We start from the raw sequence: 22577 nt of genomic DNA, 5'->3' as shown, positions 1-22577 counted from the left end.
TACCCAAACAATAAGTATTAACCACATTTCCAAAAACCTTGCCACAGGCCCAAGTTTGGTGCCTGCAAGCCCAATATCCATTAAATTTCATGCTTCCAAAACAAAAAGCTAAAGTGACATGCACCAGCCCAACACCAGGAAAGGAGTTCTGGAGGCCCCATCCCTCACTAACACATTCACCCTGTCCCTCAACAACTAAGACTGTCCCTACTTCTGTCCCTAAAAAAAACTGTCCCTATCTGTCCCTACCTGCCCCTACTCTACCTAACTTATCATAACTAACTCTCTATCTGTCCCTCAGTGCCTGTCCCTCCCTGTCCCTATCTGCCCCTAATTCTGTCCCTAACACCCAGTGAAACTTATGCTATCCCTACCCTCATTCACACGGAGCTAGCTCTCCCTTGAGTGCGTTTCTAAAAGGAGAGGCCCCTCCAAAGCCAAGAGGCCTTCCTCACACCCAACCTTTCGAACTCCAAAGAACGGACCTTCACCAGGTCACCCAAGATGTTTCCTACCACCTCATCCCTCGGAAGGGTTTTTTTCCGCGTCAAAACTAGGCACCGTGCATTCCAAGTGTAGAACCTAACCACTACACTGACTAGGAATAAAGTGCACGGGTCCCGGCCACCCAGGGATCTGAACGCTCCATAGGCCCACTCAGCGTAGGAGAGGGACGCCAGCCGCGGCCAACGTATGGAAGCACCCACCCTGTTGTAAACCTCTGCATTAAAGGGACACTGAAGCAGGAAGTGCTCCATGCTTTCCAGCACGTCGCCACACTCCTCACGGGGACAACCCCGATCATCGGATTTCCTGCACTTCAAGTTATCCTTTACATACAGCCTCCCGTGGAAGCAGCGCCAGGTCAAGTCCCAAAACTTCATGGGGATCCGCTTAGAATTTAAAAGCCCCAGCCCGACCCCCAGATCCCGGCCTGGGCAATCCTTAAGGGCCAGGGGCTTCTGGAAATGTGTCAACAGGACCCTCCTGTCAAGGCATTGCCTCGACATGGTCCTGATTTCCCACATTCCCAGACCCCACCGGCGAATCACCTTCAGAACCGGGGTAGCGTAAGCCGGGAGATGCCCATGAGGTGTGCGTAGGTCCTTCACCTGCCCTCCTGTCTCCCATTCCTGGAAGAAAGGCCAAAGCCAACCCTTGCAGGAGACTACCCATGGAGGAGCCCTCTCTAGCCAGAGGTTGGAGATGTTAGTCTTAAGAAAGGTGTTTACTGGAAACACCACCGGGTTGACCATACCCAACCCACCTAGTCTCCTCGTACGGTATGTAACCTCCCTCTTGATTAGGTTAAGCCTATTCCCCCATAACAATTGGAAGAACAGGCTATAGACCCGTGTCCAGAGAGGTTCCGGCAAGATGCACACACTGCCCAGGTATATTAATAAAGGTAGCAGAAAGCCTTTAGCCAGGGCAACCCTTTCCCTCAGGGTTAAAGACCAACCCTTCCATTGGTCCACCTTTTGGGCGGCGATCTTAAGTCTGCCCTCCCAATTTTGCTGGGGGTAATCCCCGGGGCCAAATTCGATGCCTAGAATTTTGGCGGTGGCCTGGGGCCCTGGAAGGGTGTCCGGGAGATCAAACCTGGGATCTCCCCCTCCCAGCCAGAGACTTTCACACTTATCCCGGTTGATCATGGACCCGGATGCCTCCGAGTAGCGCACTACCTCCGACATGACCCAATCCGCCTCCCTTCTCGAGGACACGAAAAGGGAAACATCATCGGCATACGCCACCACCCTCAGAGAGGACCCAGAGCCCGCCTGGTCCATCCCGACTCCCGCCAACGGTCCACGATCTACCCTCCTTAGGAAGGGATCGATCGCGAACACGTATAAAAGCGGGCTCAGCGGACAGCCCTGACGGACCCCAGAACCCACCTCAAAAGGGCGACCTGACCAACCGTTCACCAGCGGAAAAGTCTCAGCCCCTTGGTACAAGATCTCTAACCATTTTACAAACCTCTCAGGCAGACCATACCTCAAAAGGACGGACCAGAGGTACTCGTGGTTGACCCGGTCAAAGGCTTTCGCTTGATCTAATGACAGCAAGTACCCCTTCCAGTGACCTGCCCTACCCTGCTCCACTGCCTCTCGGACACCGAGCACAGCACTAAAAGTACTGCGGCCCGGAACAGAGCAATGCTGGGCCCCTGAAAGGAGCCGGGGTGCAAACTTCACCAGCCGATTAAACAGCACCTTGGCCAGAACCTTCCGGTCCGTATCGAGAAGCGCTATGGGACGCCAATTCTCGATACGGGACGGATCCTTACCCTTTGACAGAATAATGAGGGCTGACTTCCTCATTGAGTCGGGAAGAGTGCCCGAGGAGAGACACTCATTAAATACCCCTGTCAAGAGGGGGACCAAGGAGTCCCTAAAAGTCTTATAGAACTCGGATGTTAAGCCATCCGGACCTGGCGATTTCTTGGGCCGAAGCCCATCAATGGCCAGTCTCACTTCCTCTTCCCTGATTTCCTCTGCCAAAACACCAAGAGAGGGATCACCCCCTGGCTCAGGGACGGTTTCAGCCAGGAAAGCCGACATCCTGTCCCGATCCAGATCCTTCTTTTCCAAGAGGTGTGAGTAGAAGGATCTGACAACCTCCAGGATCCCTGATTTGGATCTGTTCAGGGACCCCGTACTGTCGATCAGTCCTGTCACCATCTTACAATTCACTGACATCTTACAGTTTCTGTAAGGGTCGGGTGAGCGGTACTTCCCGAAGTCCCTCTCAAAAACTAAAGATGTGTGTCTATCATACTGACACCTCTTGAGCAAAGATTTCACTCTGGAGATTTCCTCACGGTCACCTCCAGTCGAGACAAGCTGCTCGAGTTTCCTCCCCAGGGCCTGGTACAAGCGGTGCCTGTTCAGACTCCTGAGGCTCGAGAGCTGACGGAAGAACCCCGCCACCCGCTTTTTGAAGATCTCCCACCACTCTGACTTACTACTACAGAGATCCAACAGCGGTACCTGGCTCTGAAGAAAGTCCTCGAAGGATTGTCTCACCTCCGCTTCTTCCAGCAGGGACGAATTGAGCTTCCACAGCCCTCTTCCCATCCGATGAGTCTCTGCAACATTCAGAGAAAAGAAAATTAGACAGTGATCGGAGAACTCCACCTCAACGGCGGACACAGCAGAAAAGATGGCGTCCTCCTTCAAAAAAAACCTGTCTATTCTAGACCTACAGCTACCCCTATGGTAGGTGAAACCTCCGTGACCTGGGGTGTGCCGGATGTGGACATCCACCAGGCGAGCTTCGCTGGCTATGCTATTCAACGCGACGCTATCATAAGCCAGACGATCTCCGGGACCCCCCCGGTCACGGGACCTCGTAATGGTGTTGAAGTCCCCACCGAAGACCACCTGCCGGCTCGTAAAAAGAAAGGGCTTGATCCTCAGGAAGAGACATTTGCGGTCCCACTTGGACTGCGGGCCGTAGATGTTAATGAGCCGGAGCTCTTGTCCCCTCATGAAGACATCTAGGATCAGGCACCTCCCCATTTCCAACTCAGTAACCCGTCGGCATTCAACAGCTGCAGTCTTAAAAAGGACTGCCACCCCGCTATACGGCTCGGCCGCAAGAGACCAGTATGAGGGCCCGCACCTCCACTCCCTCCGTGCTTTATAGATGGCCCCCATGTCTGTTAGTCTGGTCTCTTGCAAGAATAAAATTTCTGCCTCAATCCGGGAGAAAAAATCAAAGGCCGTGAAGCGAGCCGCATCTGACTTTATGCTGGCAACATTAATGGATGCCAGCGTCAACGGGGCGAGTTCCGCCATCATGGGTGATCAAGTTGGATGGCCAACTTCTTACCACTGCTATCACCTCCACCTGGGGAGGGGTCGGACACCTTCCTTTTCAGGGAAGCTCCCGTTGTGTCCATCCCACCCCCCCCGGTGTCCTCGCCCCCGGGTTCCAGGTCTGTCCCTCCCCAGGAGGAACACTGCCCCCTGAGGGACGGACCCCACCATCCCCCGAAGGACCCTCCGGTGGTACCCCCGGCCCAGCATCCTCGTCTTGCGGCCCATCATCCGAGCCTCCGAGGACGCTGAACCGGTTGGAGAGATCAATCAGAGGGGGGTCAGCGGGCCCTTCCGTGCGTACCCTGGTGGTCGGGGGCGGGGGAGATTTTGAAGGCTTGCCAGCCTTCTTCCCCCCCGATTTGTTACGATTGGCACGTTTACTTTTGCCACCCGCTGCTGTAGGCTGCTCCTGGACCTCCTCATCAACACTTTCATACTGTGAGGACCCGTCCGAGTCAGCCGCTTTATCCTCCCTCTCCATCCTCCTGATCTCCTCTCTCACCACACTCTCCCTCAGGACCTCAGAGGCTTTTGCCACGGGCCTGGAGGGAGGAGCAGGCATCGACCCGGTTGCCCGAGACTTCACCTGCCCGCCACCCCCATGGCGTTTTTCTTGCCTCCGCACATACGCGGGGCCCCTCACCTTGGCATTGCCCTTCCTCACCGGTCCCTCAGCCCCTTCCCCTCCGCCACCACCTGCCACAGCTGCAGGAGCGCCGCCAGAGGTTTCTCCCTCACGGACTCCTCCCGCCGGGCCTGCAGCGGCATTAGAAAAGGAGCGAGGGCAGCGGCTGAGAGGGTGACCTAGGTCACCACACAAGTGACACCGAATGTCTTTACACGAGGCGGCCAGATGACCTACCCCACCACACAAGGCACATTTCTGTACCTTGCAGCTAGCGCTGAAGTGAGTGGGGTCGCCGCACTTGTGGCAGACCCTCGGTTGCCCCTGGTAGAAGACCAGGATCCTGTCCCTTCCCAGGAACGCCGAGGAAGGGATGTGGGTGACCGTGCCGCCGGAAACCTTCAGTTTAACCATGAAGGTCCAGCCCCCCGACCAGATGCCGAATTCGTCCCTGTTCTTTTTGGGGACCTCGGTGACGTCCCCGTAACGGGAAAGCCACGTCATAATGTCCACGCCGGCAAGTGACTCGTTACAAGTGACCACGGTCACTCGCTTGACGGAATTTTGGCGAGACACCGCTTGCGCAACGAAGTCTCGCCATCCGGGCTCTTCCCGCACCAGCTCATAGTTAGACCAGAAGAGCTCAAGCCCCTCTGGCCGCACAAAGCTGACGTCGAAGAAGCGGGACGCCGAAGGATGTATCAGGGCAAAGATGTCATTCGCCCCGAAGCCCATCTTAAGGAGGAGCTCCACCACCTTGCTCCTAGGTGGACAAGCTTCACTGCCCCCCCACCTAAGACGGACCACATTCCTCCTTTGCGGCCCCTGCCCGGCTGTGGGGAGAGACCAAACAGTCCCTCCCTCCCTTTGGTTTTGGAAGGCAGCAAGGCCATGTCTCTCTATCCAGACCACATTTTAAAAAAGACATCAACACACTGGAGCAAGTTCAGAAAAGAGCGACCAGAATGGTGACCGGTCTGCAAACCCTGTCTTATGAGGAAAGGTTGCAGGATTTGGGAATGTTTAGTTTGCAAAAGAGAAGACTGAGAGGAGACTTAATAGCTGTCTACAAATATCTAAAGGGCTGTCACATTGTAGAAGGATCAACTTTATTCTCATTTGCAAAAGGAAAGACTAGAAGCAATGGGATGAAGCTGAATGGGAGGAGACACAGATTAGATATTAGAAAAAACTTTTTGACAGTTAGAGTGATCAATGAGTGGAACAGGCTGCCACGAGAAGTGGTGAGTTCTCCTTCAATGGAAGTCTTCAAACAGAGGCTGGACAGACATCTAACTGGGATGATTTAGCGAATCCTGCTTTGAGCAGGGGGTTGGACCAGATGGCCCAGGAGGTCCCTTCCAACTCTACGATTCTATGATTCTATGATTCTATAAGTCCACTGTCCTCCCCTCTACCACTATCGACCTTTCTCCTTTTTTGAGGGCCTCCAGGAAACGGTGGTGCAAAGCGCTGTCCCTGGAGCCCGGAGGCGAGGAGACCCCCCCAGGACCACCCCGAGGACCACCCCGACCCCCAGCCGCGGCCCCCGCATAACTATGTTGGGGTCTTGCGGCCAGGGGGGCAGACGGGCCAGCCCTCCCACCACTACCACCACTTGTGCCAGCACCCTCATTCGTCCTCCCACTCACTCTCCCATTCACTCTTTTATTATTTGCATTCACTCCAGCACACTCACCCACATTCACAGTAGCACTCACTCCCTCATCCATGTCACTCATATCACCATTCACTTCAGCAAACATCTCCTCACATATGTCCACTCCGCTTTCATACTCACTCTCACTCGCACAATTGGTGAACATAGCAACATTATTTACATTTTTTACATTTTTAACATTTCCCAAACCAGTGTAGTTCCTCTCTTTGCCTGCTGGGGGCCCTGAGCTCTCTTGCTGGGAGCTACTCCAGCTCCTGTCCAGGAGCGCCGCTGCCCCTTTAAATGCCTCAGTGCAGATGACATCATGCACTCTGCCCTGGCTGGGCCTAGGAGCAACAGCAGCTCCTGGTTTCAGCTCCATTTTTTTTTTCTTTTGCTGAGTTTTGTTTACTCTGGGCAGGGACGGCCTCTGGCACTGCTCCCTGCTCTGCACTTTTCTTCACCCCCGCCGCCAACTTGCCAGGGAGCGCCAGAGTCCCCGCACCCTCAGATGAAGGTAGGTGGGCCGGGGACCCCGACAACTCCCCGCCAGCTTTTGGGGGCAGCACAGCATTACTTGGAAGGGTGGGTGGGACAGAGGGCAGCGGGCCCGCAGCGGCCACGCCCCCCCGCCGGTCGCAGCCACCCCAGGCAGAGCCGCGGCCCCCTGCACGGACCCCTTTTTGGGTCGACGTGCCGGAGACCCCGCTCTCACCACAGGCGCCGACATGGGAGCGACCAGCACTTTGCACCGCCTCAGCTGCTGCTTGATGTTCTGTTCGCCCTTCCTAGGCTTCTGGACCCCCACTAGCGATCCAGACTTAGCGGATCCGTACGTGGGGGGTCCAGAAGCCCCAGCACTCGCCGCCGGAGGTGCGGCCCTGGCTGTACCAACTTTACCTGGTGCCAGGCCAGCCTCCCCTGCCACCGAGGGCTGAGCCTGGACACCACCACCAACACCACAACCAGCACCGACCTCCATGTCGCTGCCCTGGTCTGAACTGTCACCAGATGCGACAGTCAGGTCACAACAGTCATCTCTCTCCCCGCTCCCTCGCTGCGGACCCACCACAGGGCCCGAGCCGGGGTGGGTAGCGGGTTCCACACAGCGGGACAGAGGGGCCCCGGGAAGAGGAGCAAAAACCAGTTGTTCCTCCACGCCTTCAGAGGCCTTACGCCTGCGCCTCCTGTTTCTCCTCTTCCCGGTTGCCTCATCCTCCGGGCAGACTTCATACCCAAACAACAGCGTGCCAAACCGTGCTGGGGATTCAGTCTGCCGTACTTGTTTAAGGATGAGGCAGCCCCCCTCAGAACTACTCCCGCTCCCTCCATCCTCCCCCTCGCTCCCGCTTTCCTCCGCGTTACTGGAGTCCAGCGGGAGGGCCACCTGCTCGGGGGCTATCCCGCTGCATGTTACCTGACTCACGCTGGTGTCCGCCAGGTCTTCAGGTGGAGGTGGCCCGGATGTGGTGTGGGCGCCATCTTGTTCTTCCTCCTCCTCGCTTTCCTCCACCTGGATGGGGACTCCTGACCCCCCCAGGAGACCCACCGGCCATGGCCCTGAACCGGTCCTCGTTCTGCAGCTTTTCCTGGAAGGGGCCGCTGCCGGCCATGATGGAACTTCGCCTGTCCTCCAGGGCCCGAATCTCCCCTTTCAGCCGCTTGACCGTGGCGGTGACCTCCGCTCTCTTTGAGGCAGGGAGCCTGTTTTTACTGATGACCCGGGCTCCCACCAACTCCCCCCGGAGTCTCCTGAGCTGCTTGCCGGCCTCCTCGTACTCGGAGAGGTGGGCATGAATGCGGGAGGCGTAGGTGGTAGCTGGCTCTCCCGCAACCTTGGAGCCCCAGATGTTAAGGGGGGGCCCCGCCTCACCTCTGCCGGCTGCTGCACCTTCGGGGGAAGGGCCCGCCACAGCCTTCACTTCGGGGGTCCCGGACCCTGGAGCCTTGCGGCCCCCTGGGGTCCGCTTTTTCCCCATCCCTGGGACTTGCTGGCTGTGCCTTGGGCCTCCTTGTGGTGGATGAGGCCCCCCACCCCCAGCTGGCTTGCCGGAGGGTGGGAGCCAGGGGCACAGCCCCGGCGCTCAGTCCCAGGGAGAGTCCTCTTTCCTGGGAAGGGGGCAGATGGAAAGTCCTTGCAGGAAAAAAAACCTCCCTTCCCAGGAGCTTAGCAAAACCCCAGCCTGCAGAGGCTCAGCTGTGACGCTCCTCCTCTTCTGGGGTGTGTCCAGAGCTGCACTCACTATTCTGCTGGTGCAGTCACTGTGTACATACATTACTGATCCTGAGTTACATCCTGTATCTCTTTTATTATAAAAATATCAAAAACACAATACATAAGACAGACAAAAACAACATTCCAGAAATCAAAAACCACGATACATGAACTAAAATAAACCACACCGACATACAAAAAAAAAACTTGTGCAAATATGCTAGCTTACGACAGTCCATCTCTGAAGAACATAGTGCAGTGTCTCCAGGCTTTGCAGCCTGAGGGACCCCCAGCAGGAACCTCCAAAAAAAAACCAAAGAAAAAAATCCATTCCTTCACATTCAACCCCATTCACACCTTCACTCATGCTCCCATTCATTCCTATATACTGGATTTAAAACAGGAAAGTAAACACTTTTTCTGGCCCACTGCCTTAAACAGAAAAAACAGCCATCTTGGCAGACCCTCAACTACTTCCCCTCAACACAGCAAGAAACCACCCCCCTTTTTCCCTTTTTTTTTTTTTATATATATATATATATATATATATTTTTTTTTTTTTATTACTATTTTTTTTTTTTTTTTTTTTCCCCACCACCCACACCACAGGTCCACAAGTTCGTAGCCTTTTCCACACCTAGGTCCATGAAAGTTTATGGCCTCAGAAAAAAAAACAGCACCTCAGGGTCCAGGAAAGTTTATGGCCCGTATCTACATTTCCTTATATATTTCCCATGGTCCTTGGTGTAGTTCCCAGGCCATCTCCTTCTGATCTTCGGCCCTTGATTTCTCAGGGTCCATTCCAGGGTCCAAACTTCCCCCCTCCCTCCCGCAAGAAACCCCCACCCAACCTGACTGTACCCCTTCCCCCTTTCCTAACTATAATATATACATTTTTTTTTTAAAAGCACCATCCTAGCGACATACATACAATACTGCATACATGTACAGATACACAAAAAGCACATACTACACTTGTTATACACCTAAGATACGACCTGCTATAACCATTGATAATATTACCCAAACAATAAGTATTAACCACATTTCCAAAAACCTTGCCACAGGCCCAAGTTTGGTGCCTGCAAGCCCAATATCCATTAAATTTCATGCTTCCAAAACAAAAAGCTAAAGTGACATGCACCAGCCCAACACCAGGAAAGGAGTTCTGGAGGCCCCATCCCTCACTAACACATTCACCCTGTCCCTCAACAACTAAGACTGTCCCTACTTCTGTCCCTAAAAAAAAAAAAAAAAAAAACTGTCCCTATCTGTCCCTACCTGCCCCTACTCTACCTAACTTATCATAACTAACTCTCTATCTGTCCCTCAGTGCCTGTCCCTCCCTGTCCCTATCTGCCCCTAATTCTGTCCCTAACACCCAGTGAAACTTATGCTATCCCTACCCTCATTCACACGGAGCTAGCTCTCCCTTGAGTGCGTTTCTAAAAGGAGAGGCCCCTCCAAAGCCAAGAGGCCTTCCTCACACCCAACCTTTCGAACTCCAAAGAACGGACCTTCACCAGGTCACCCAAGATGTTTCCTACCACCTCATCCCTCGGAAGGGTTTTTTTCCGCGTCGAAACTAGGCACCGTGCATTCCAAGTGTAGAACCTAACCACTACACTGACTAGGAATAAAGTGCACGGGTCCCGGCCACCCAGGGATCTGAACGCTCCATAGGCCCACTCAGCGTAGGAGAGGGACGCCAGCCGCGGCCAACGTATGGAAGCACCCACCCTGTTGTAAACCTCTGCATTAAAGGGACAATGAAGCAGGAAGTGCTCCATGCTTTCCAGCACGTCGCCACACTCCTCACGGGGACAACCCCGATCATCGGATTTCCTGCACTTCAAGTTATCCTTTACATACAGCCTCCCGTGGAAGCAGCGCCAGGTCAAGTCCCAAAACTTCATGGGGATCCGCTTAGAATTTAAAAGCCCCAGCCCGACCTCCAGATCCCGGCCTGGGCAATCCTTAAGGGCCAGGGGCTTCTGGAAATGTGTCAACAGGACCCTCCTGTCAAGGCATTGCCTCGACATGGTCCTGATTTCCCACATTCCCAGACCCCACCGGCGGATCACCTTCAGAACCGGGGTAGCGTAAGCCGGGAGATGCCCATGAGGTGTGCGTAGGTCCTTCACCTGCCCTCCTGTCTCCCATTCCTGGAAGAAAGGCCAAAGCCAACCCTTGCAGGAGACTACCCACGGAGGAGCCCTCTCTAGCCAGAGGTTGGAGATGTTAGTCTTAAGAAAGGTGTTTACTAGAAACACCACCGGGTTGACCATACCCAACCCACCTAGTCTCCTCGTACGGTATGTAACCTCCCTCTTGATTAGGTTAAGCCTATTCCCCCATAACAATTGGAAGAACAGGCTATAGACCCGTGTCCAGAGAGGTTCCGGCAAGATGCACACACTGCCCAGGTATATTAATAAAGGTATCAGAAAGCCTTTAGCCAGGGCAACCCTTTCCCTCAGGGTTAAAGACCAACCCTTCCATTGGTCCACCTTTTGGGCGGCGATCTTAAGTCTGCCCTCCCAATTTTGCTGGGGGTAATCCCCGGGGCCAAATTCGATGCCTAGAATTTTGGCGGTGGCCTGGGGCCCTGGAAGGGTGTCCGGGAGATCAAACCTGGGATCTCCCCCTCCCAGCCAGAGACTTTCACACTTATCCCGGTTGATCATGGACCCGGATGCCTCCGAGTAGCGCACTACCTCCGACATGACCCAATCCGCCTCCCTTCTCGAGGACACGAAAAGGGAAACATCATCGGCATACGCCACCACCCTCAGAGAGGACCCAGAGCCCGCCTGGTCCATCCCGACTCCCGCCAACGGTCCACGATCTACCCTCCTTAGGAAGGGATCGATCGCGAACACGTATAAAAGCGGGCTCAGCGGACAGCCCTGACGGACCCCAGAACCCACCTCAAAAGGGCGACCTGACCAACCGTTCACCAGCGGAAAAGTCTCAGCCCCTTGGTACAAGATCTCTAACCATTTTACAAACCTCCCAGGCAGACCATACCTCAAAAGGACGGACCAGAGGTACTCGTGGTTGACCCGGTCAAAGGCTTTCGCTTGATCTAATGACAGCAAGTACCCCTTCCAGTGACCTGCCCTACCCTGCTCCACTGCCTCTCGGACACCGAGCACAGCACTAAAAGTACTGCGGCCCGGAACAGAGCAATGCTGGGCCCCTGAAAGGAGCCGGGGTGCAAACTTCACCAGCCGATTAAACAGCACCTTGGCCAGAACCTTCCGGTCCGTATCGAGAAGCGCTATGGGACGCCAATTCTCGATACGGGACGGATCCTTACCCTTTGACAGAATAATGAGGGCTGACTTCCTCATTGAGTCGGGAAGAGTGCCCGAGGAGAGACACTCATTAAATACCCCTGTCAAGAGGGGGACCAAGGAGTCCCTAAAAGTCTTATAGAACTCGGATGTTAAGCCATCCGGACCTGGCGATTTCTTGGGCCGAAGCCCATCAATGGCCAGTCTCACTTCCTCTTCCCTGATTTCCTCTGCCAAAACACCAAGAGAGGGATCACCCCCTGGCTCAGGGACGGTTTCAGCCAGGAAAGCCGACATCCTGTCCCGATCCAGATCCTTCTTTTCCAAGAGGTGTGAGTAGAAGGATCTGACCACCTCCAGGATCCCTGATTTGGATCTGTTCAGGGACCCCGTACTGTCGATCAGTCCTGTCACCATCTTACAATTCACTGACATCTTACAGTTTCTGTAAGGGTCGGGTGAGCGGTACTTCCCGAAGTCCCTCTCAAAAACTAAAGATGTGTGTCTATCATACTGACACCTCTTGAGCAAAGATTTCACTCTGGAGATTTCCTCACGGTCACCTCCAGTCGAGACAAGCTGCTCGAGTTTCCTCCCCAGGGCCTGGTACAAGCGGTGCCTGTTCAGACTCCTGAGGCTCGAGAGCTGACGGAAGAACCCCGCCACCCGCTTTTTGAAGATCTCCCACCACTCTGACTTACTACTACAGAGATCCAACAGCGGTACCTGGCTCTGAAGAAAGTCCTCGAAGGATTGTCTCACCTCCGCTTCTTCCAGCAGGGACGAATTGAGCTTCCACAGCCCTCTTCCCATCCGATGAGTCTCTGCAACATTCAGAGAAAAGAAAATTAGACAGTGATCGGAGAACTCCACCTCAACGGCGGACACAGCAGAAAAGATGGCGTCCTCCTTCAAAAAAAACCTGTCTATTCTAGACCTACAGCTACCCCTATGGTAGGTGAAACCTCCGTGACCTGGGGTGTGCCGGATGTGGACATCCACCAGGCGAGCTTCGCTGGCTATGCTATTCAACGCGACGCTATCATAAGCCAGACGATCTCCGGACCCCCCCGGTCACGGGACCTCGTAATGGTGTTGAAGTTCCCACCGAAGACCACCTGCCGGCTCGTAAAAAGAAAGGGCTTGATCCTCAGGAAGAGACATTTGCGGTCCCACTTGGACTGCGGGCCGTAGATGTTGATGAGCCGGAGCTCTTGTCCCCTCATGAAGACATCTAGGATCAGGCACCTCCCCATTTCCAACTCAGTAACCCGTCGGCATTCAACAGCTGCAGTCTTAAAAAGGACTGCCACCCCGCTATACGGCTCGGCCGCAAGAGACCAGTATGAGGGCCCGCACCTCCACTCCCTCCGTGCTTTATAGATGGCCCCCATGTCTGTTAGTCTGGTCTCTTGCAAGAATAAAATTTCTGCCTCAATCCGGGAGAAAAAATCAAAGGCCGTGAAGCGAGCCGCATCTGACTTTATGCTGGCAACATTAATAGATGCCAGCGTCAACGGGGCGAGTTCCGCCATCATGGGTGATCAAGTTGGATGGCCAACTTCTTACCACTGCTATCACCTCCACCTGGGGAGGGGTCGGACACCTTCCTTTTCAGGGAAGCTCCCGTTGTGTCCATCCCACCCCCCCCGGTGTCCTCGCCCCCGGGTTCCAGGTCTGTCCCCCCCCCAGGAGGAACACTGCCCCCTGAGGGACGGACCCCACCATCCCCCGAAGGACCCTCCGGTGGTACCCCCGGCCCAGCATCCTCGTCTTGCGGCCCATCATCCGAGCCTCCGAGGACGCTGAACCGGTTGGAGAGATCAATCAGAGGGGGGTCAGCGGGCCCTTCCGTGCGCACCCTGGTGGTCGGGGGCGGGGGAGATTTTGAAGGCTTGCCAGCCTTCTTCCCCCCCGATTTGTTACGATTGGCACGTTTACTTTTGCCACCCGCTGCTGTAGGCTGCTCCTGGACCTCCTCATCAACACTTTCATACTGTGAGGACCCGTCCGAGTCAGCCGCTTTATCCTCCCTCTCCATCCTCCTGATCTCCTCTCTCACCACACTCTCCCTCAGGACCTCAGAGGCTTTCGCCACGGGCCTGGAGGGAGGAGCAAGCATCGACCCGGTTGCCCGAGACTTCACCTGCCCCCCACCCCCATGGCGTTTTTCTTGCCTCCGCACATACGCGGGGCCCCTCACCTTGGCATTGCCCTTCCTCACCGGTCCCTCAGCCCCTTCCCCTCCGCCACCACCTGCCACAGCTGCAGGAGCGCCGCCAGAGGTTTCTCCCTCACGGACTCCTCCCGCCGGGCCTGCAGCGGCATTAGAAAAGGAGCGAGGGCAGCGGCTGAGAGGGTGACCTAGGTCACCACACAAGTGACACCGAATGTCTTTACACGAGGCGGCCAGATGACCTACCCCACCACACAAGGCACATTTCTGTACCTTGCAGCTAGCGCTGAAGTGAGTGGGGTCGCCGCACTCGTGGCAGACCTTCGGTTGCCCCTGGTAGAAGACCAGGATCCTGTCCCTTCCCAGGAACGCCGAGGAAGGGATGTGGGTGACCGTGCCGCCGGAAACCTTCAGTTTAACCATGAAGGTCCAGCCCCCCGACCAGATGCCGAATTCGTCCCTGTTCTTTTTGGGGACCTCGGTGACTTCCCCGTAACGGGAAAGCCACGTCATAATGTCCACGCCGGCAAGTGACTCGTTACAAGTGACCACGGTCACTCGCTTGACGGAATTTTGGCGAGACACCGCTTGCGCAACGAAGTCTCGCCATCCGGGCTCTTCCCGCACCAGCTCATAGTTAGACCAGAAGAGCTCAAGCCCCTCTGGCCGCACAAAGCTGACGTCGAAGAAGTGGGACGCCGAAGGATGTATCAGGGCAAAGATGTCATTCGCCCCGAAGCCCATCTTAAGGAGGAGCTCCACCACCTTGCTCCTAGGTGGACAAGCTTCACTGCCCCCCCACCTAAGACGGACCACATTCCTCCTTTGCGGCCCCTGCCCGGCTGTGGGGAGAGACCAAACAGTCCCTCCCTCCCTTTGGTTTTGGAAGGCAGCAAGGCCGTGTCTCTCTATCCAGAAAGACAAGTCCACTGTCCTCCCCTCTACCACTATCGACCTTTCTCCTTTTTTGAGGGCCTCCAGGAAACGGTGGTGCAAAGCGCCGTCCCTGGAGCCCGGAGGCGAGGAGACCCCCCCAGGACCACCCCGACCCCCAGCCGCGGCCCCCGCATAACTATGTTGGGGTCTTGCGGCCAGGGGGGCAGACGGGCCAGCCCTCCCACCACTACCACCACTTGTGCCAGCACCCTCATTCGTCCTCCCACTCACTCTCCCATTCACTCTTTTATTATTTGCATTCACTCCAGCACACTCACCCACATTCACAGTAGCACTCACTCCCTCATCCATGTCACTCATATCACCATTCACTTCAGCAAACATCTCCTCAAATATATCCACTCCGCTTTCGTACTCACTCTCACTCGCACAATTGGTGAACATAGCAACATTATTTACATTTTTTACATTTTTAACATTTCCCAAACCAGTGCAGTTCCTCTCTTTGCCTGCTGGGGGCCCTGAGCTCTCTTGCTGGGAGCTACTCCAGCTCCTGTCCAGGAGCGCTGCTGCCCCTTTAAATGCCTCAGTGCTGATGACATCATGCACTCTGCCCTGGCTGGGCCTAGGAGCAACAGCAGCTCCTGGTTTCAGCTCCATTTTTTTTTCTTTTGCTGAGTTTTGTTTACTCTGGGCAGGGACGGCCACTGGCACCGCTCCCTGCTCTGCACTTTTCTTCACCCCCGCCGCCGGCTTGCCAGGGAGCGCCAGAGTCCCCGCACCCTCAGATGAAGGTAGGTGGGCCGGGGACTCCGACAACTCCCCGCCAGCTTTTGGGGGCAGTACAGCATTACTTGGAAGGGTGGGTGGGACAGAGGGCAGCGGGCCCACAGCGGCCACGCCCCCCCCCGCCGGTCGCAGCCACCCCAGGAAGAGCCGCGGCCCCCTGCGAGGCCACGGCCCCCCCGGGCGACGCGAGCACAGCGGGCGGAGTCGCGACCGCTGAGGCCACGCCCCCCCCGCCAGTCACAGCCACCACGGGCAGAGCAGCGACCCCTTGCGAGGCCATGCCCCCCCGGGCGACGCAGACGCAGCGGGTGGGACGACGGCCGAGGAGGACATGCCCCCCCCGCACGCCACAGCCTTTGCAGGCCGGGCAACACTCGGGGAGGCCACGCCCCCCTCACGGACCACCGCTGCCACCCCATGCCCACCACTTGAGACAGGCAAGGTCGGCCACTCCCCCTCGTCGCCCAGCGGCGGCGGAGCCCCCTGCACGGACCCCTTTTTGGGTCGACGTGCCGGAGACCCCGCTCTCACCACAGGCGCCGACATGGGAGCGACCAGCACTTTGCACCGCCTCAGCTGCTGCTTGATGTTCTGTTCGCCCTTCCTAGGCTTCTGGACCCCCACTAGCGATCCAGACTTAGCGGATCCGTACGTGGGGGGTCCAGAAGCCCCAGCACTCCCCGCCGGAGGTGCGGCCCTGGCTGTACCAACTTTACCTGGTGCCAGGCCAGCCTCCCCTGCCACCGAGGGCTGAGCCTGGACACCACCACCAACACCACAACCAGCACTGACCTCCATGTCGCTGTCCTGGTCTGAACTGTCACCAGATGCGACAGTCAGGTCACAACAGTCATCTCTCTCCCCGCTCCCTCGCTGCGGACCCACCACAGGGCCCGAGCCGGGGTGGGTAGCGGGTTCCACACAGCGGGACAGAGGGGCCCCGGGAAGAGGAGCAAAAACCAGTTGTTCCTCCACGCCTTCAGAGGCCTTACGCCTGCGCCTCCTGTTTCTCCTCTTCCCGGTTGCCTCATCCTCCGGGCAGACTTCATACCCAAACAACAGCGTGCCAAACCGTGCTGGGGATTCAGTCTGCCGTACTTGTTTAAGGATGAGGCAGCCCCCCTCAGAACTACTCCCGCTCCCTCCATCCTCCCCCTCGCTCCCGCTTTCCTCCACGTTACTGGAGTCCAGCGGGAGGGCCACCTGCTCGGGGGCTATCCCGCTGCATGTTACCTGACTCACGCTGGTGTCCGCCAGGTCTTCAGGTGGAGGTGGCCCGGATGTGGTGTGGGCGCCATCTTGCTCTTCCTCCTCCTCGCTTTCCTCCACCTGGATGGGGACTCCTGACCCCCCAGGAGACCCACCGGCCATGGCCCTGAACCGGTCCTCGTTTTGAAGCTTTTCCTGGAAGGGGCCGCTGCCGGCCATGATGGTACTTCGCCGGTCCTCCAGGGCCCGAATCTCCCCTTTCAGCCGCTTGACCGTGGCCGTGACCTCCGCTCTCTTTGAGGCAGGGAGCCTGTTTTTACTGATGACCCGGGCTCCCTCCAACTCCCCCCGGAGTCTCCTGAGCTGCTTGCCGGCCTCCTCGTACTCGGAGAGGTGGGCATGAATGCGGGAGGCGTAGGTGGTAGCTGGCTCTCCCGCAACCTTGGAGCCCCAGATGTTAAGGGGGGGCCCCGCCTCACCTCTGCCGGCTGCTGCACCTCCGGGGGAAGGGCCCGCCACAGCCTTCACTTCGGGGGTCCCGGACCCTGGAGCCTTGCGGCCCCCTGGGGTCCGCTTTTTCCCCATCCCTGGGACTGTCTGGCTGTGCCTTGGGCCTCCTGGTGGTGGATGAGGCCCCCCACCCCCAGCTGGCTTGCCGGAGGGTGGGAGCCAGGGACACAGCCCCGGCGCTCAGTCCCAGGTAGAGTCCTCTTTCCTGGGAAGGGGGCAGATGGAAAGTCCTTGCAGGGGAAAAAAAACCTCCCTTCCCAGGAGCTTAGCAAAACCCCAGCCTGCAGAGGCTCAGCTGCGACGCTCCTCCTCTTCTGGGGTGTGTCCAGAGCTGCACTCAGTATGCTGCTGGTGCAGTCACTGTGTACAGACATTACTGATCCTGAGTTACATCCTGTATTATACCCCAGAGCTGCACTCACTATTCTGCTGGTGCAGTCACTGTGTACATACATTACATTACTGGTCCTGAGTTACATCCTGTATTATACCCCAGAGCGGCACTCACTATTCTGCTGGTGGATTCATACCATACTTTATTTATCCAATAAATAAAGTTACATGACCCATATACCACATTTTGCGCTTAGGTTGCTACATTTCATAAAGATGTAATTGTACTTTGTTAGCATTTTAGTACTTTGCTAGTTTAAGCCATATTATTCTGAAGTTGCTGCTGCTGACAATTTTACAGCAGATATAGAGGCATTACCTGCATGGTCTGTAAAGGGCTCCACAACAATCTTGTGCACCCCCCCTAGTATTGCTCCTGAGTATTCCTGCCTTCAGACACAGCAGTATTACTCTTTTCTCCTTGTAGTTTTCCCCATGCATTTCCCCATGTCAGCCACTAGATGTCACTCATCTCTGTTGCAACTTTGCTGCCTGTCAATTACATGAGTTTCTGCTGTTACAGTTTCTTAAAGTCTGTAAATAAAGATGAGCCCCGCGCTCCACCAGTGTTAACCACAGGATGGAGTTCAGCACTCAGCAGATTAAATAATTTTCTGCCCGTCTAATATTGTACAGAAACAGGTCATCAAGTCTACAAGATCATTAAAATGTTTCTTTTATATACAAATTATTAAAATGAAAGTATCGCATACAAAATTGGTTCGTTAAAGCTGCAACCACCAGAAATATGCCAGCTACGGCGGCGATTGAATTATATGCATAAAAGTGCATAGAATAAAGTACATGATGATCAGTGATACAGAACTTATGAACACATCAACATAGAAGAAGGAACCTAATGCTCTGATTAGTATTTGATTTATGGTCGATTGCACTGATGTTTTTTCTGTAATAACTCGGGGCGGGTGTGCGGCATCTTTGTTATTTATTAGACAACTTTATATACTGTGGCATGTAAAAGTTTGGACACCAAGGTCAAATTACTGCTATGGTAATACACTATAAGTGTAGCACTACCATAACAACATTTTTGTCATACCCTTACACTCTCCTTCCCTTTAACTTGGTCATCCCTGAACAAGGTAATTAGAAACATTTTACTTAAGAAGAGACAATACTCCTTGCGGGGAAATAACTCGAGGTAGATGACATATATATATTTTAAATTCGATTTGGGCTCATTGTGAGCCGGGTTCACAACCAAGGCAGCACAGTTGATGTTGCACAACAAGAAATTCTGGTTTACAGTCCTCCAGGCATAACGATATTTTATACAAGGTTGACCCAAGCTGTGGGGTCTACAGTATCTGATGATGTGCTCCCCCTTACCTTGAAGGGAGCACAGTCCGCTTCAATAGGATCCAAAAACATTTACAGGTGTATACAGTCCTTTAAGAAGTGAAAGTCCCTGCTTTAAGAACTTCGTTAACTGTCAACAAACAAAAAAACAAACACAGTACACATTAGACCATCCGGCTACAATACAACCTGCATCTTGGGATGCTTCAGGGCTTCATTACCCGCTGGGACGCGGAACAGTCATGTTACACACAGTTCAGCATGGCGCAACGTGCGCAAAATTTTTCTGGTAAGGTAATACACCAGCAGGTGTAGCAATACCCTTCCATATGAGTGGTAATACACTATAAGTACAGTCTATATGGCAGTAATGCGGTATATAAGTACAGTCTATATGGCAGTAATGCGGTATATAAGTACAGTCTATATGGCAGTAATGCGGTATATAAGTACAGTCTATATGGTAGTAATGCGGTATATAAGTACAGTCTATATGGCAGTAATGCAGTATATAAGTATAGTCTATATGGCAGTAATGCAGTATGTAAGTACAGTCTTTATGGCAGTAATGAGATATATAAGTACAGTCTATACGGCAGTAATGTGGTATATAAGTACAGTCTATATGGCAGTAATGCGGTATATACGTATAGTCTTTATGGCAGTAATGTGGTATATACAGTTAGGTCCATATATATTTGGACAGAGACAGCATTTTTCTAATTTTGGTTTTAGACATTACCACAATGAATTTTAAACCAAACAATTCAGATGCAGTTGAAGTTCAGACTTTCAGCTTTCATTTGAGGGTATCCACATTAACATTGGATGAAGGGTTTAGGAGTTTCAGCTCCTTATGTGGCACCCTGTTTTTAAAGGGACCAAAAGTAATTGGACAATTGACTCGAAGGCTATTTCATGGACAGGTGTGGGCAATCCCTTCGTTAGGTCATTCTCAATTAAGCAGATAAAAGATCTGGAGTTGATTTGAGGTGTGGTGCTTGCATTTGGAAGGTTTTGCTGTGAAGGAAACTTGCGGTCAAAGGAGCTCTCCATGCAGGTGAAACAAGCCATCCTTAAGCTGCAAAAACAGAAAAAACCCATCTGAGAAATTGCTACAACATTAGCAGTGGCAAAATCTACAGTTTGGTACATTCTGAGAAAGAAAGCACTGGTGAACTCATCAATGCAAAAAGACCTGGGCGCCCACGGAAGACAACAGTGGTGGATGATCGCAGAATAATCTCCATGGTGAAGAGAAACCCCTTCACAACAGCCAACCAAGTGAACAACACTATCCAGAAGGTCGGTGTATCAATATCCAAATCTACCATAAAGAGAAGACTGCATGAAAGTAAATACAGAGGGTTCACTGCACGGTGCAAGCCACTCATAAGCATCAAGAATCAAAAGGCTAGACTGGACTTTGCTAAAAAACATCTAAAAAAGCCAGCACAGTTCTGGAAGAACATTCTTTGGACAGATGAAACCAAGATCAACCTCTACCAGAATGATGGAAAGAGAAAAATATGGCGAAGGCGTAGGGAGGAGGACCCCCACAGTGTCCGGGCCGGAACCAAGGGGACCGCCATCTGAGTTCCTAAGGAAACAGTACCCGGGGAACAGAGGAGGAGAGTGAACTGTTGAGAATGACAGGACAGCAGGGGGAGGGGCGAGTATAAAAGGGGCAGGGAGCGCGCAGAGGAGTCAGTTGGTGATACGTCAGACACGGAGCAGGAGACGGAGGGGCGTGAGAGAGCTGGAAGGACACTGACAGTTCAGAGAAGAGACCAGCTGCAGAGGGTAGATACGCAGTGGCCCTCAGGAAAGAGGCGCTGAGCTTAACGAAAGACTGTCTCTTCACCCTGATCCCGGGTTACGATATGCCCCCGGTCACCCTCGGCCGCTACCACTGAGCTCGAGCCCTCCGCAGCCTGTCCGCTCCCTCTCCCGGCTGCTGCCATTCCCCTTCAGCCCGCTGTTGCGACCTGCCCGCTCTCACCCGCGGACGCTGCTGGTTCAAGTCAGCCCGTGGTTGCGACCTGTCTATCACCGCACACATCCGCCTTCACCCCGCTGCATTCAGCAGTTGGGGCCTGTTCCTCGTCAACAGAGACACTCTGCACACAGCCTCAGGATGTACGCGTGGTCAAAAAACCGCCACTCTTGAGCACTGCGACACAACCCTGCTTGGGGACAGGAGTCCCATTGAACTCACTAAAAAGCGCAACCCTGCTGTTATAACAGGAGGTTACTCCATTTCAGGACTCCATCAGGGCCTGTTGTGCCCCAACTCCTCTTGGGCGCCCGAAGATTACTCCAAACCTTCAGCAGCTGGGCCCAGCAGCTGCTTTGCCAAGGCAGCCTCATCAAAGACGCCACAGCAGCCTCATCAACGACGCAGCTTCCACAGAAGCGCCAAGGGACGTCAGGACGGATAAGTGACATTATAGAGTATAAGGACCCGTAGACGGCCATACCGTGGCCCCATAGTAACCGGCCTGGGCCGGGTTAGTCATGTTCTTTTCAAATAGTGTTTGGTTGTACTGAGTCCCTGTGAGGACAACTGTTGTTACCCCTTTTTTTGGTTGATTAGTATAGCCCTAGCAGCTTTAAATTATAAAAAGTTTGCTTTTCAAAATTCAACCCGTCTCGTGTCTTGTCACTGCGTCCTGCGAACCTGCTGTTACCTACATTTGGCGTTGTCGGCAGGATGCAGTCTCCAAGCGCGGACAACGACGCCCCAGACCAAGGCAGGGCCGTGAACTCAACAGTTGACGAGGGCCCTCGCTCCAGCATTTCGTTGGGGGCTATGCTGAGCAACCTGCCCAGATTTTCCGGCTCCAATACCATGCTATGGAGCTGGACAGAGCGAATGCGGGGGCTCTTTCGAATGCACAATATGACTCCTGATCTAGAAACAGAAGTTGCTCTCATGGCATTAGATGGGGAGGCTCAGAATTCAGTGATGTTAAAACCCTCGGGACACCGCAACACCTTTGATAAGGTTTGCAGATTTTAGAACAGACCCATGGGGACCCAACCAATGTGGGAGAGTTAAGAACCCGGTTATTCAGTCGGATGCAGGGGGAGGGGGAGACCATCACCCAGTATATGAATGTCCTCCAAGAGTTACAAACGGCCATCGAAAGAAAAGATGGCATAGGGGTGTGGGAGAGAGGGTCCCCGCCGATTGTCCGGGTCGGAACCAAGGGGACCGTCACCTAGGTTCCAGGGGTAACTGTTTCCAGGGGACAGAGTTCAGGGACGGACTGTGGAGACTGATAGGTGGGCTGGGGGAGGAGCCAATATAAAAGGGGCGGGGAACGCTAGTCACAGTGAGTCGGCAGAACGGGACAGAAGGAGCAGGAGACCGTGGGAGCGACTGAGAGCCAGAGCGACTCACCAGAGCCAGGAAGGAGGCCATAGACAGGAGAGACACTTCCCCTGGAGATCAGTGGGACGGCGCTGAGACGACTGTCTGAGAACCTCTGCCCCGCATCGACCGGCGGCCGCTACCGCCTTACTCCAGCCTGCGGCTGCGGCCTGCCCGCGGACACTCGTGGCCGTTGCCACCTCGCTCCTGCCCTCGGCTGTGGCCTGCCCGCGGGTCACAGCGGCCATTGCCGCCTCACGTCAGCACATGGCTGGGGCCTG

This window comes from Dendrobates tinctorius, unplaced genomic scaffold, assembly GCF_039654945.1.
Source record: "Dendrobates tinctorius isolate UK_male_01 unplaced genomic scaffold, ASM3965494v1 ptg000196l, whole genome shotgun sequence".
NCBI classification, from domain to species: Eukaryota; Metazoa; Chordata; class Amphibia; order Anura; family Dendrobatidae; genus Dendrobates; species Dendrobates tinctorius.
The sequence above is the reverse complement of the archived record's forward strand: the minus strand, read 5'-3'. Positions refer to the sequence as shown.